This window comes from Eriocheir sinensis, chromosome 7 (assembly GCF_024679095.1).
Source record: "Eriocheir sinensis breed Jianghai 21 chromosome 7, ASM2467909v1, whole genome shotgun sequence".
Classification (NCBI taxonomy): Eukaryota; Metazoa; Arthropoda; class Malacostraca; order Decapoda; family Varunidae; genus Eriocheir; species Eriocheir sinensis.
The window spans coordinates 13292152-13309139 of NC_066515.1; the positions used below are offsets into that span (position 1 = coordinate 13292152).

General features: G+C 43.0%; 1 long non-coding RNA gene across 1 annotated transcript in view; it reads left to right on the forward strand.

Moving 5' to 3' along the window:
• LOC126992638 (uncharacterized) overlaps positions 1-14265 on the forward strand; it is a 33174-nt gene extending 18909 nt beyond the window's left edge. The window contains exon 4 of the long non-coding RNA XR_007746869.1: positions 14137-14265. This is a non-coding gene — a long non-coding RNA (uncharacterized LOC126992638). The remainder of the gene's footprint in view (positions 1-14136) is intronic.
• Positions 14266-16988: the final 2723 nt, after the last annotated feature.

The following is a 16988-nucleotide window of genomic DNA, read 5'->3' on the forward strand; positions in this document are numbered from 1 at the left end:
TCTTGTGCTCTGCTCCCAATGTGATTTATAACTGATACACACACACTCACATACACACACCCTCACACACACACACACACACACACACACACACACACACACCCTCACCCCCCCCCCCCGCCCCCCCCACACACACGGACACACATATGCCCCCCCCCCATATATATATATATATATATATATATATATATATATATATATATATATATATATATATATATATATATATATATATATATATATATATATATATATATATATATACATATATCTCTATATATTTTTTTTTAGTCGTTGGCTGTTGCGCCGGTAGGCATCTTCCTGGGGCCTGATGGTATATATATATATATATATATATATATATATATATATATATATATATATATATATATATATATATATATATATATATATATAATTATAGGGTTGCCACCCGTTTCTTATAATATGGATTCGTTCTGTATTGGAGAATGGGATGTTGCGTTCTTTCCCTTTTTTTTTTTTTTAGCTCAATGTGGTAACTCTAACTGAGACTATTCCCATTGTCTTCAGCTTTGAGCACTCTCGTCTCGCGGCGAACAAAGGGGACTCACCCTCACGTCTTCGACTTGTACAAAGAGACAAGCCAGTCCTCGTCGAAAGACCGACTTGGTCGGCTAGGCTGACGTCATCCGATAGAGTCGGCCTATCGGCATTCTCCCCTCCCCTTTATAAGCCGTCACCCGGCAAGGGTCTGTGGTCCCTCCTCGGAGGGACGTACGCGCGTGACCCTGAAAGCCTCCATATAGCCCTTGTCCCCACCCGTGAGGTGGCGACAAAAAAATAGAAGCGTCATGTCAGCATTCAAAAAACTTTCGGATTATGGAATATATATATATATATATATATATATATATCTATATATATATATATATATATATATATATATATATATATATATATATATATTTCAGGGCCAAGCGTGTACGCCCCTTCGAGGAGGGACCACAGACCCTTGCCGGGTGACGGCTCATGAAGGGGAGAGGAGGATGCCGATAGACCGACTCTATCGGCTGACGTCACCCTAGCCGACCAAGTCGGCAGTGTCTTTTTGTACAAGTCGAAGACGTGAGCGTGAGTCCTCTTTGTTCGCAGCAAGACGAGAGTGCTCAAAGCGGAAAACAATGGTAATAGTCTCAGAGTTGCCATCTTGAGCTAAAAAAAGAAAAAAAGAACGCAACATACCATTCTCCGATACAGAACAAATCCATATTATAAAAAAACGGGTGGCAACCCTAAATTTTTCCTAACCTGCCATGACTGACTGTCGCTGCCCGCTGCTGGCGAAGACAGGAGGAAGGGGGGAGGGACTTTACGACGCGTATTTTACACGTATTTCAGGACGTCCCTTGACAAATATGATTTTATGGACTGGTTTTGTGGTTCACCGAAAAATGCGCTCACTACAGTTTTAAAATACTGAATTTTATCTGCTTAACCATTCAGACAGCCAAATGCGGAACAAATGGCGTACAAAAAGTTAGGTTTGGTTAGTTTATTCGGCAAGCAGTGTATGGCGGCGGAAATACGAAACGCAGCGCAGGACGGTACATGGCGGCGGCGGTCCACTATAGAGGGGTTGCACGTGACGTCATCAGCAGCGATCAGTTGATCACTTCTCAGCTGCCCCGCAAAGGCCCGCCATTTTGGGAGGCACATATTTACCACAAGAGAGCTCCTCAGCTTTTCCCCGCCATGTTACTGTGTTGGTGTTTGTGTTAGTGGCCCATCTATTACTGTATTGGTGTGTGTGTGTTAGTGTCCATCTATTTCTGTGTGGGTGTGGGTGTTATAGTCTGTTCGGAGCATGAAGTCGGTTCAGGGTGGAGCTGGTATCGTCGTTTACCTCTACCCATTCTGCCAAATCAGCCTTCGTACATGCGTCTCTCTTTTATTTCCCATCCATGTGCTATTTGAAAGCGATATTTTATATATTCTGTATATAGTAAAGGAAGCTACATAGTACAATGAGTGTCGATGTTTAGGATTATAACAAGGATTTGTATAAATTCTATGACATGTGGCAGCGATTTTTTCCCATGTTGCCACGTTGTGGTGTTGGTAGTGGTGGTGGTGGTGGTGGTCCGTGTGTCCCCCTAGGTCCCTCCCCCGGGGCGAGAGGGAGAAAGAGGGAGAGAGAGAGAGATAAACAGGTGGGTTGTGGGTGGGTAGGCCGGGAGAGAGTGCTAATCTGATAATTGGCGGTCGAACTGGCAGCGCTGCACTCATGGGAATTCTGGAATCTGCCACACCTTGAACCGACTTCATGCTCCGAACAGACTACAGTGGCCCATCTATTACTGTGTGGGTGGGTGTGTTAGTGGCCTATCTATTACTGTGTGGGTGTGGGTGTTAGTGGCCCATCTATTACTGTGTGGGTGGGTGTGTTATGGGCCCATCTATAGTGTGTGGGTGTGGGTGTTAGTGGCCCATCTATTAATGTATGGGTGTGGGTGTTAGTGCCTATCTATTACTGTGTGAGTGTGTGTGTTAGTGTCCATCTGTTACTGTGTTGGTTGGTGTGTTATTGTCCATCTGTTACTGTGTGGGTGTGGGTGTTAGTGTCCATCTGTTACTCTGTGGGTGTGGGTGTTATTGTCCATCTATTACTGTGTGGGTGTGGGTGTTAGTGTCCATCAATTACTGTGTGAGTGTGTGTGTTAGTGTCCATCTGTTATTGTGTGGGTGGGTGTGTTAGTGTCCATCTATTACTGTGTGGGTGTGGGTGTTAGTGTATCTATTACTGTGTGGGTGTGGGTGTTAGTGTATCTATTACTGTGTGGGTGTGGGTGTTAGGGTCCATCTATTACTGTGTGTGTTAGTGTCCATCTATTATTGTGTGGGTGTGTGTGTTAGTGGCACTCTATTACTGTTACTGATAGGTGCCACACTGCCACTCGCGGTAGGTAGACAGGGGCTGCCAAGTATAGGTCAGTGGGCTTTTTGCGAACCCCTTACGTTCTTATGTTCTCACTAAACACCGGCCGGGGATGTCTCGGGGTTAAATTAGTCATATATTCAAATTCCTTATCATCAAATATATCTTGAAGTTTGATATTAAATGTATAAACTGTATGCCCATCATCATTTGACAACATGATGGATAGTTATATAACAAAGCCTAGCCTCACTGTCCAGATTTGTTGCATATTCACTTATATATATATATATATATATATATATATATATATATATATATATATATATATATATATATATATATATATATATATATATATATATATATATATATTGTGATATGAAGACAGGAGGCACGGGCCAGCCATCATCAGGGGGCAGGGGCTCAGCTGGTCGCTCGTGCCTCCCAAAATGGCTGACATTTGTTTTTCCTAAAACAAAAGCGAAGCGGTGTGACGTCAGTGCAACTCCTCTATACGCTGGTCGGTGATGCGAGAAAGACCTCCTCGCAGAAATAAATCGCTCTGCTGTTCAATACGCATGCACACTGGGAAAGCAGGAAAAACACTAATTTGCCTGGTTTTGTACGAGTTTGTCCACGTGTGATATTTGTGAGCGGTGAGTGAAATATAGAGATAGAAGCAAGTTGAACATCTCTGCAAGCTATTTTGCGGCTGCGGCGGCGGGCGGCGGCGTGTACAACAAGCAATTGAAAAGTCACTCATTTCTGGAGAAAAATACCGTCTCCATAACAAACAGCATCATATTTTGTCCACAAAAAAGCAGTCAGCATCTCGAAATTAGTAGGCTAACCTCTCGTGAATAATCCCACATTCCAGGTTTCATTTTATTTAGATTCGAATAAAAATATTTCGAAATCCGAAAGAAATCCAAAATCCGCAACACTTTCGGTCCAGTCATTTCGGATAAGGGATTCTCAACCTGTATCTATTATCGTAGGCTTTACTCATAATATTATCAAGTAGTAAACACAATGCTTTTATAAGTTTCCATTATCTTAATTAATACTCTTGGATTAAAAAAAAATAAAGATAAAAAATATAAATGACTGCAGCGTAACTGTTCAATAGGGCAAAGGTATCAGTAAGTATTTGTACGTACTAAACACTGCACGGGTTAACTCAAAACCTTAACTGGAAACCTCATATCTTCTTTCTTACTAAATCAGCTTCAGGTTGGGCGTCCTGTAATGTCACCACCAGTTATTACCCTGATGGCATCCATATTCAAGGGCCTTGTCCGCCCTGGTATGGAGTATGCATTTCATATGTGGGGGGACTCCACACTCACATCTCTCATGGACAGAGAGTCTAAGGCTCTTCGTCTCATAAACTCATCTCCTTTTACTGACAGTCTTCTACCTCTTAATTTCCGCGGCAGTGGTGCATCTCTTTCTATCTTCTATCGATATTTTCATGCTGACTGCTCTTCTGAATTTACTTACTGCTTGCCTCCCCTCCCGTGTTTCCTATGTACTCAGCTTTCTTCTCTAGTTCATCCCTACACTGCTCAAATTCATTATGGAAGGGGTAATCAGCATCTTTCTTTCATTTCTTTCACTGGTAAAATATAGAACAGCCTTCTTCCGTCTGTATTTGTCCCTCCCTACGACTTGAGCTCCTTCAAGAAGCCGCCAGTATGAAGACCCACCACACGAAATTGATATTTCTTTTGGGCCCCTCTTTTATACTTTCTTTTGTAGGAGAAGTGATTAGTGGGCTTTTTGTCCCATTGCTTCCTTTACTGTAATACGTTAAAAAAAACTCCGTGAGGTTGATTCGAGGCCTGCTTAGTCAGTTATACGTTCTACACAGAAGCCGACTGCTTACCACGTTGTCTCTATTAGATATAAGAGCAACATGAAAGGAAAATAAACTTATTACTTATCTGAATCAATACCTAAAAATAATGAATATAAAATCTGAAAGTAGCTCACTGAAAATGGACGAGGACATAATAACTCTGGTGTAAGCAATTAGATTGCAAACCGGCCGGACAAAATGAAAATATTGTCCTCAACAAAGTAAATGTTGACAGTAACCACAGAATGATTGGGTGTGAAATTAAACTTAAACTGAGAAGATAAATAACTTTGTAAAAGACACCTACCGAAACGGGCGCAAGCCACTCCCGGTGAGGTATATATGGGAAGTGAGGAGGGTGCTGAAGCCTTCCAAAGACCCTTCCCATGTCCTCACTAACCGTTTCCCTATTGTCTCATCAACACCAGAGAGTAGTTCAGCATGCTCTCTAAAGACAGATCCTCTCTCTATCCACACTACACTACATTCACACAACATACACACCTTTTCCCAAAATTCAAAATTCAAAATGGCGCACCTTCACCCTGCCTCGGAGTACCCGCCTGGGAGGTGGACCACAAATTCCCCCAGGGGGGACTCCCTTTCTGGCTGCCGACTTGAGAGGTGTCTTGATAACTCCTCGAACCTCTTTCTGATCAATTTTTGCAACATTCGCGGTCTTCGTTCTGATTTTCATTCTGTGGAACACCATCTCTCCTCCTCTAAACCTCACCTTCTTTTCATCATCGAAACACAGATTTCTGAGGCTAATGACAGCAATCTCTACTCTGTTCCCTCCTACTATCTCTATCCTAAATTTCAATCCAAGGCTGGATGCTGCGCCTACGTGCGCAACGACATCACTTGCTCCCGTGCCCACGACCTTGATTCTTTAGAATTTTCCACCATCTGGCTAATACTTTATTGTCATTCTATTACTAAATACATGTGCTGTTTATCTCTCACCTAACTCTACTAACTATGTAAATTTTTTTGATTACTTGAGCTCTAAAGTGGAGCACATCATGACCCACTCTCCCTTTACTAAATCTCCATCTTGGGAGATTTCAATGTACACAACCAGCTTTGGCTTTCATTCTCTTTCACTGACCAGCCTGGAGAACAAGTCTACAATATTGCTCTCCTCAACGACCTAGAGAAGTTGGTTCAGCACCCTACACGTATTCCCGACCGTCATGGAAACCGGCCCAACATACTAGACCTCTTCCTTACCTCTAACCCTTCTGCTTACTCCGTCAAACTGTTCTCTCCGTTGGGTTCCTCCGATCACAGCCTTATTTCTGTATCCTGTCCTAGCGCTCCTGTACATCCTCTGGACCCACCGAAGAGGCGATGCTTCTGGCATTTTGCTTCAGCTCGGTGGGACGACCTGAAAATGTACGTTTCCGATTTCCCGTGGAATGACTACTGCTCCCAGGATAGAGTCCCCTCTGTGTGTGCCCAGCGCATTACAGAGGTGTCTCTGGAATGGAGGCATACATTCAACGTACTTTCTCTACTCCTCATGCTAAAATGCCTTGGTTTAATAATGCTTGTTCTCATGCTGTCAAAGATAGAGAGGCAGCTCACAAAAGGTATCAGAGCCTTCGCACTCCTGTTAACCATGATCTATATTTCAGCCCGGAATCGTTCCAAATCTATTCTTCGACTTACCAAAACATCTTTTATAAATAGAAAATGTCAACATCTTGCATTTTCTAATTCTTCCCGAGACTTCTGGCACCTAGCCAAAAATATCTCCTCTAATTTCACTTCTTCATCTTTCCCTCCTCTCCTTAACCCTGACGGCAGCACCGCCGACTCATCTATCTCTAAGGATGAACTCTTCTTTCAAACTTTCTGTAACAACTCCACTCTGGACGATTCTGGGCATATTCCTCCTACTCATCCCCCCTCTGACTCCTTTATGCCTGTTATTAAGATTTTTAAGAGTGATGTTTTCTATGCCCTCTCTGGCCTCAACTCTCAGAAGGCTTATGGACCTGATGGAGTGCCTACTATTGTACTTAAAAGCTGTGCCTCCGTGCTAATTCCTGCCTGGTCAAACTCTTTCGCCTCTGCCTGTCAACATCTACCTTTCCTTCCTGCTGCAAGTATGCCTTCATACAGCCTGTGCCTAAAAAGGGTGACCGATCCAGGCCCTCAAACTACCGTCCTATAGGTTTACTTTATTGCCTATCTAAAACTTTTGACTTAATCCTTAACCGGAAGATTCAAAAGCACCTATCCACTTCTGGCCTTTTATGTGATCGCCAGTATGGGTTCCGCAAGGGGCGTTCTACTGGCGATCTTCTTGCTCTCTTAACTGACTCTTGGTCATTCTCTCTTAGCCGTTTCAGTGAAACTTTCTCAGTTGCGCTAAACATATCGAAAGCTTTCGATAGAGTCTGGCACAAGTCTTTGCTTTCTAAACTGCCTTCTTTCGGATTCTATCCCTCTCTCTGTTCTTTTATCTCCAGTTTCCTTTCCGGCCGTTCTATCTCTGCTGTGGTAGACGGTCACTGTTCCCCTAAACCTATCAACAGTGGTGTTCCACAGGGCTCTGTCCTATCACCCACTCTCTTCCTGTTATTCATCAATGATCTTCTTTCCATAACAAATTTTCCTATCTCTTCATACGCTGATGACTCCACTCTGCATTATTCAACTTCTTTCAACAGAAGACCCTCTCAACAGGAATTACAAGACTCCAGGCTAGAGGCTGCAAAACGCTTAAACTCAGACCTTGCTATCATTTCCGACTGGGGTAAAAGGAACCTTGTTTCCTTCAATGTCTCAGAAACCCAGTTTCTCCACCTATCAACTCGACACAATTTTCCAAACGCCATATACTCATGCTAAGCGAGTCCATAACACCATACGTGGGCTAGGCCAATCCTCTGTAAGACATGGCGAGACTCACCATTGTTCTGAACTACGCTACCAATGTATGTGTTTCATGTATCATGTGTTTCATCTATCAAGAATATAAACACCCAGGAGATGAATGCTCCACAATGACTCAGTTCCATAAATAGTACTTAGTCCATACAAGCGAAGCGATAGGGCAAGAACACAGCCCTGCCTCACTCCTGCATTCACGTGAAAGAAGCTAGGCAAGCTCCCACTTGTACACTTTACAGCACTATCAATAGCAGAACAATAGTCCTTGCAGGAATCCCATGGAGTCGCATGACATGCCAGAAGGCCTCGGGATGCACTGAGTCAGACGCCTTCTTGAGATCGACATCGGCACCTTGATCACTTGACTATTTGAACCCTAATGTGGAGCACATCTTGACCCTCCCTTCGGTAAGGTATACATGTTAAGCCCACATCACACTGTGTCGACTCTCGGTCACAACATCCCAAGACTCTAGGGTACACGAGGTCTTGGGTGTTGATGTAAAAGGGTAGCGCATGGCCTGAAAGAGGTCTAGAAACGGTCGCCGGATGCTGAGCGGACGTCGGGAGGGGAGTGTGGGGTTGTGAGGGTCAGCGCACAAAAATATTCCATGCTAAACTTCCACAACAAGAGTCGGCAAGGTTTTGAACCAACGGTCACTTCCGGTTGAGGTCTGAGGGAAGTCGGGGACAGTCGTCAAGATCCTAAAACAGTCGCGAAGACTATCGGGACCATTTTTATAATTTTTACTTTCCTATCAGCACAGTCGTTGGTGCCGACTACTTAAGAATAATGATGGACTGTCGTGACGACAGTCCTCGTCTAATGAAGGACGTTCGTGACGACTGTCGGCTCAGAAATATTGGCTAACACGTTGTCGGGATGTTGGCGGGATACTGACTGCCGACAAGTTCGCAGGATGTCCCAAAACTAATTATTTTTAGACGGCGACCGTCCGCCAACGACTTGGCAGAGTGTCGGCCAACAAATTTTTATCGCTGGATATGGAATCCTTTTGCTCCATTTCGGCCATTAATTTATCAAAAATGCAATACTGCGTCTCGCTGAGCAGTCAGGGGTGAGCCCACATGCGTCTCTGCAGCCTTTTCCTCTTGCTCATTCTCCTACGGGCCTCGAGTACCTTCACTGCGCCTATCAGGGAATTTATATTTTCATTTTGCAATCGCAAGCACAACTTTCGTTCATGGTTATTTTTGACTGGCACAAATTTGGGATCCATCACAGCACGCACGCACTCCTGGTGCTCTCTCTGGGGTTGAATGACACGACGGAAAGTCGCGGCCTATTATATATACCCCAGGACCCATGAAAAGGAGAGCGCTTGGCAGCTGCCAGCGACCAAAATGTCCTCTTAAAATTCTTTGTAGAATTCGGCGGCAGTTGGCAAGGCTGTTGCCAAGACAGTCGGGAAGACCGTCTGCCAACTCCTTGGTAACTGTTGGCCAGCTGGTGGGGCAACCAGTTCACCCAAAGTCTTGCCGAGAGTCGGCGACGGTCTGCAAGACTGTCGTTACGACCGTCTGCGACTGTCGACCAATCGGTCGGCAGAGTCGTTGTCGTAGACATGGCGCCCTTAAAAAAAAAAAAAGTTGACTTGTCTTGAGATTAACTGCCAGCATATCGCCGACATTCTGGTAACTAATTGGCCGAATGTCTCAGACAGGCGAAGACCGTCGGTAATCATACTGACCGACACCCAGACACACACAAAAAAACTCCCCCTATTCTAGGAGCATGGGAGCCGACTTGTCAAATTTAATAGTCACTGGGTTGTCGTGGCCCAGAGTCGGCACAGCGTGAAGGGAGCCTAAGGAGATTTCAATGTTCACCACTAGCTTTGGCTTACATCTTTCAGTGACCAGTCTGGTGAACAAGCCTACAACATTGACCATTGATCTAGAGGATTTGGTTCAGTACCCTACGCGTATTCCCGATCGCCTTGGAGATACGCCTAACATTCTAGACCTCTTCCTGAACTCTAATCCTTAAGATTATCCTATTAAAATGTTTTCTCCGTTGGGTTCTTCCGATCGCAACCTTTTTTCCATATTTTGTTCTATCGCTTCTGTACAGCCTCTGGCGGCGTTTCTGGCATTTTGTTTTAACTCGGTGGGTGACCTGAGGAGATAGTTTTCCGATCTCCCGTGGAATGATTCCAGGAGAGAGACCCTTATGTTTGTGCCCAGCGTATTACTTGGATGATTCTCTATTCCTCATGCTAAAAAGCCTTGGTTCAATCGCGCTTGTTCACGTCCTATTAAAGACTGAGAGGCAGATCACAAAAGGTATCAGAACCTTCGCACTCCTAATGGATCATTTCAATTCCAAGCTTAGCCGTGATTCTGTGCGCAATCCTGACCGTCATTGCTTTTCGCCCCGAGGAATTGATTTTCTGCTGAAACATCTTGATTTACGTGGTGGAACCTACCCTCTTGGTATGTTTCGAATCTATGTTTTCTAACAAAACTGCTGATATTTGGGATCCAAAAATGGGCGTTGTTTTCAGGCGTTTCATCCGTTAGGGGTGCTTTCCCGCGTGCTGAAGGATGGTGAATATTACATCGCAAGGAGTCCCCATCCCCCGACGTTTTAAACTACCGGCAGATATCAATAACACTTATTTTATGGAAGGTCTTCGAGCGTATGGTGTCGACTTGTCTTTCCCGCTTCTTAGAGGGCTCCCGCTTGCTGCCAGACAATCAATTCGCCTACCGCAAAAGTCTCATGAAAACTGATGCCCTTCTGACCATGCCCTATGGACTCCGGTCTGCTCTTGATTGTGTTAAGGAGGCATGGGCGATGCAGTTTGATTTAGCAGCTGCTTTTGATAGTGTGTTTTACGCCTACGTGGTCTAGTGGTCAGCGTACCCGACTCCCACTTTGCAAGCCCTTGTTCGAATCCCAGCTCGGGCAGTCAGCGAGCAGCTCACCCAGCTGTTCATCCTCCCTTTTGGGCTGGTCGATAAATGGGTACCAGATTTAATAATGGCCCGTGTCCCGGGGTAAATTACCTACCATAGGCTCAAAGGGTGAACGGATCGGAGATGAACACCGCAGCCACGCGAAGCTATAACGTAAGCACCCACCTTTATCTCTACTTTACCTTTTTGACCATGTCAATCACGGAGGTCTAATTCGAAAGTTGCATAACATCGGGTTTGGTGGATTGGTGCTGTCCATTCTTAAGGGGGCCTACATACCGTGTTGGTGTTGATGGGTACTTCAGTGACTGGTACCAAGCCCACTCTGCTGTTTCCCGAGGTAGCGTCTTAGATCCTGTGTTGCTCAATATTTAACACTACTGATCTATTCCTCACAACGCGCAACCCTTTGTACGGCTACGCAAATGATGTGACTCAAATTCCAACTATTCATTCCCCTCAGGCGCGCCATGAGGTTCGTGAACTGATCATCGATGGTCAGAGACTTACATCTAGGCGGAGTGAAAGGTGGAACATGAAAGTGAATTCGTCCAAGTCCAGGAATCTTTTGGTTTAAAAATGCCGCTCTCTCGTTCCATCTCATGGTAATCTGCTTTACGAGGATTCAGTGCTAGCCAGGAATGATACGCTCAATATCCTGGGAGTCTTGTCCGACGCAAACCTTAAGTTAGAACATCACATCAGGTCACTGGTTAACTCGCCTTTACGCAGACTAACTTACAGCATTACAAGCTTCTAGGATTTTTCGTAATGCGTCCATCTCTGCCAGTTTCTTCCGTTGCCTTATTCTTCCTCTACTTGTGTATTGTGAACTGGTGTGGTCCTGAGCCGCCGCTGTCATTTGCACCTCATTGACAAAGTTGTACGTACCGATAGTTTCCTCTGCGATGGATCACTCATGGACAACTTCAATCATCATTGCGAGGTCAACATTGTATGCATGCTCTTTACGATTCGATCAAACCATTTCCATTCGCTGCATAGCTCTCTTCCAGGGCCGTATACGTCGGCTAGGCATTCGAGCCTCGCCTTGAATCGAATTTGCTATGCCAACAACCGATCCGTTTCCGCACCAATCAGTCCCAGCGTTGCTTCTTGTCCCACTTCATTGATCTTTGGAACTCGTTGAACAAGGATTCCTGTATTGCCAAGGGCATTTACTCTCAAGTGTAAGGTAAGCCGGGTTCTTGCGTAGGCAGCTGTTTGTACACAGTATGTCCTGTTGATATAGTCTAGTCGATTATATTTCCGCGTGATATACAATACATTAATTTTTATATTCATATATTTATTGTGCTTTTTAATAGTGTATTTCATAAAATGTTACGTATATTATGTTCATATATAAGTTTTTTCGTAAAATTCTATATGATTGTTAACGTATTTTAAGATATTTATAACCCTTCCAGTCTACTTCTCCACTTCTATAATCTTCTATATCATCTCGTCCTCTTTCTCATTATTTTCACTTTCATTTTCTTTTTCTCGGGGTCTCAGGTGTTTGGGGGATGCTGAAAAAGCACCTTATAGTGTCCGCATTACTACCTTTATACCTGATTCGTCTCTTATGCTAACTAATAATTAGTAATTATATTAATAACAATAATAATAATAATAATAATAATAATAATAATAATAATAATAATAATAATAATAATAATAATAATAATAATAATAATAATAATAATAATAATAATAATCAGGGTTGGCGGTTTAAACCAAATGGTTTAAATCATGGTATAAACGAATAAAAAACAGTGGTTTAAACCAACTAATAAAACCATTTTTTTTCTTTTGTGTGTATCTTAGTTAGTTTCATCAGTATTGTGGTTTTAACTATATGTAAGATTTTAATTATGTACAACAGGGTTGGCGGTTTAAACCAGGGGTGTCAAACTCAAAACCCTTCGAGGGCCAATTCATACTCTGAAGTGCCGTCATGGGGGCCAACAAGGGTAGAAAATACATTGAAAGATTGACGTTACCGTGATACCGCGGGCCATTTATGACTATTCCGCGGGCCATGAGCTTGACACCCCTAGTTTAAACCAAAAAAAAAACCATCAATAAAACCATTTTTTTTTTGTGTGTAGCTTTGTAGTTTTCATCAGGTATTGTGGTTTTAATTATATGTGGTTCTAAATTTTTAACTATGCACAGTCATTTTACTAATACAAGGATGAAAATATCAATTGGTAAACTCTAATCTCTATTCAAATGCAGTAACTTCAAAGTAACTGAAAACATAATTTTGGTACATTATATCTAAATAAATAGATAACTAGATATATTTGCCACTTCACACTGCCGTCTGCGGACTGTAAACTGTACATACGTATAGTCTGTGTATGCTAAGGCGGCCATCATAACAGTGCCCCTAATTCCAGGGAGCGCGATGCAGCGGCAGTATGCGGTGCAGGATATAGCCAAGAAAGCTCCCCCCTCTCTCTCTCTCTCTCTCTCTCTCTCTCTCTCTCTCTCTCTCTCTCTCTCTCTCTCTCTCTCTCTCTCTCTCTCTTACAACTGTTTTTGTAGCATGCAACTGGAAAATTGGAAGAGGTCTTTCACATTTTACAATTCTTTAACATTGCAACTAAAAAGCATGTCAGAAAAGCTGCATTTTGCCTCTTTTACAGATTGTATGAAGATCAAATGAATATATTGCTAAATCCATCTCTAAATCTATATATAATTCCTTTTACTGGAAAGGAAAAAAAAAAGTGGATCACACCAAAAAAACTGGTTTAAGCCCCCCAAAAAACTGGTTTCAACCAAAAAAAGTTTTTCTTTAAATCATTGTTTTTCCAACCCTGAATTAATAATAATAATAATAATAATAATAATAATAATAATAATAATAATAATAATAATAATAATAATATATAGAATAATAATGATAATAATAATAATAATAATAATAATAATAATAATAATAATAATAATACAGAGGAGGGTACAAAAAGATTCAAGAGTTGAAAGAAATTATCATATGAGGACAAACACTTGAATATGCATTCTCTAGAAAGGCGAAGGGTGCAGGGAGATTTGATCAAGTTTTTAAATGGATTAAGGGCTTCTATAAACGCGATGTCAATAAGACTCTCGCGGTGACAGACCCGGGGTGGACACGTAGCAAAGTTGGATTAATGTTGGATAAATTCATATTCATCAAACATAGAGGCGACAAATGTTTATTTCAGAAGAGGGATGGTTGAGTAGAGCAGGGTAAGCGGTCATGATGTGTGTGCCAACACGATAGATAAATAATAAAAAAAGGTCTTATGAATTATGAATACATGGGCGATGAGATTGATTGGGTTAGACTATAGTACTACTTTGCATAGGCCTAATTACCTTTTGCGGACGCCTTATGGACTAATGTTCCTCCTGTAATCAATACGAAATGCAAAACAACTATTTTTCTTTTTTTTTATCTCACCATCGATTGAAGACGTTTTCATTTAATAAAATGTAATCTGATCACCAGACCGGACGGCTGCCTTCACCAGCACACGGTGCAGGGTGACTATGTCACGGAGCACGGCTACCTCGACCACTCACTCAGTCTCGTCTACAATGCCAACTACGGGGCTGAACTTCTGAAGGTATAGTGGACACACACACACACACACACACACACACACACACACACACACACACACACACACATATATATATATATATATATATATATATATATATAGAGAGAGAGAGAGAGAGAGAGAGTGTGTACACACACACACACACACACACACACAAGGGGGAGAGGGGGAGACCGGGGCTGGTTGTTATAATTTTAGCATTTTTGCTGCTCTAAAAAAAACTACGCACGATAATAATAAGAAAATCCTACTGCTGAAAGTTCATAATGTCTATTATTGTAAACAAACATACCATCGTGTCTTTTTTCATTCCTGAGAAATAGCAAAATATATAGCGTTAACTCATTGTATGTAACATGACCTATACTTGGGGCATGTTCTTACAGACCATACAGTAAGTTGTTAAATGTTTTATTGGAAACACCAGTCAGCAATTCAATCTAGGTAGCACAGTTTTACAACAAAAGATACAGCTTAAGGGCACAAAAAAAAGGAAACAATAATAAAAAAAAATCCCGCTACCCGCTGCTCCCAAAAAGAATCCAAAGAGGTGGCCGAAAGTGAGGTCAATTTCGGGAGATGTGTCCAGATACCCTTCCCTTGAAAGAGTTCAAGTCATAGGCAGGAAGAAATACAGATGAAGGAAGATTGTTCCAGAGTTTACCAGCGTGAGGGATGAAAGAGTGAAGGTGCTGGTTGACTTTTGCAATTGGGGTTTGGACAGTATAGGGATGAGCATGACTAGAAAGTCGCGTGCAGCGGGGCCGCAGGAGGGGGGGAGGCATGCAGTTAGCAAGTTCAAAAGAGCAGTCAGCGTGAAAATATCGGTAGAAGATAAAAAGAGAGGCAACATGGCGGCGGGAATTAAGAGGTAGAAGACTATCAGTAAGAATAGGAGAGCTGATGAGACGAAGAGCCTTAGACTCCACTCTGTCCAAGAGAGCTGTGTGAGTGGAGCCCCCCCACACGTGAGATGCATACTACATACGAGGGCGGACAAGGCCCCTGTATATGGATAGCAACTGTGCGGGGGAGAAGAACTGGCGGAGACGATACAGAACGCCCAACCTCCAGGAAGCTGATTTAGTGAGAGAGGAGATGTGAAGTTTCCAGTTAAGATTTTGAGTTAAAGACAGACCGAGGATGTTTAGTGTTGAAGATGGTGACAGCTGAGTGTTGTCGAAGAACAGGGGATAGGTGTTCGGAAGATTGTGTCGAGTTGATAGGTGGAGAAGTTGGGTTTTTGAGGCAATGAAGGACACAAGGTTCCTTTTACCCCAATCGAAAATGATAGTAAGGTCTCAGGTTAAGCGTTCTGCAGCCTCCAGCCTGGAGTCATGTAATTCCTGTTGAGAGGGTCTTCTGTTGAAAGAAGTTGAATAATGCAGAGTGGAGCCATCAGCGTATGAGTGGATAGGACAGTTTGTTGTGGAAAGTAGAACATTGATGAATAGCAAGAAGAGCGTGGGTGATAGGACAGAGCCCTGTGGAACACTACTGTTAATAAGTCTAGGGGAAGAACAGTGACCGTCTACCACAGAAGATATACAACGGCCGAAAAGGAAACTGAAGATAAAGTAACAGAGAGAAGGATAGAATCCGAAAGAGGGCAGTTTAGAAAGCAAAGACTTGTGTCAGACTCTATCGAAGGCTTTCGATATGTTTAGCGCAACAGAGAAAGTTTCACCGAAACGGATAAGAGAGGATGACCAAGGATCAGTTAAGAGAGCAAGAAGATCCCCAGTAGAACGCCCCTTGCGGAACCCATACTTGCGATCAGATAGAAGGTTAGAAGTGGAAAGGTGCTTTTGAATCTTCCGGCTAAGGATTGATTCAAAAGCTTTAGATGGAGGGGAAAGTAAAGCTATAGGGTGGTAGTTTGAGGGATTGGAACGGTCACCCTTCTTAGGCACAGGCTGTACGAAGGCGTACTTCCAGCAGTAAGGAAAGGTAGATGTTGATAGGCAGAGGCGAAAGAGTTTGACCAGGCAGGGTGTCAGCACGGAAGCACAATTTTTAAGGACAACAGGAGGCACTCAATCAGGTCCATAAGCCATAAATTCCCCCAGGGAGGACTCCCCTTTTTGCTGCCGACTTGAGAGGTGTCTTGATAACTCCTCGAACCTCTTTCTTATCGATTTCTGCAACATTCGCGGTCTTCGTTCTAATTTTTATTCTGTGGAACACCATCTCTCCTCCTCTAAACCTCATCTTCTCTTCCTCACCGAAACACAGGTTTCTGAGGCTACTGACAGCAATCTCTACTCCTTTCCCTCCTACTATCTCTATCCTATATTTCAATCCAAAGCTGGATGTTGCGCAACGACAACACTTGCTCTCGTGCCCACGACCTTGACTCCTCAGATTTTCCACCATCTGGCTAAGACTTAATTGTCATTCTATTACTAAATACAACTGTACTGTTTATCTCTCACCTAACTCTACTAAATATGTAAAAGTCTTTGACTACTTGTACTCTAAAGTTAAGCACATCTTGACCCACTGTCTCTTCGCTGAAATCCCCATCTTGGGAGATTTCAGGGTTCACCACCAGCTTTGACTTTCATCCTCTTTCACTGATCAGCCTGTTCAACAAGCCTACAACTTTGCTCTCCTCAGCGATCTGGAGTAGTTGGTTAAGCACCCTATACATATTCCCGACCGTCTTGGAGACCGGCCCAACATACTAGACCTCTTCCTTACCTCGAACCCTTCTACTTACTCCGTCAAACTGTTC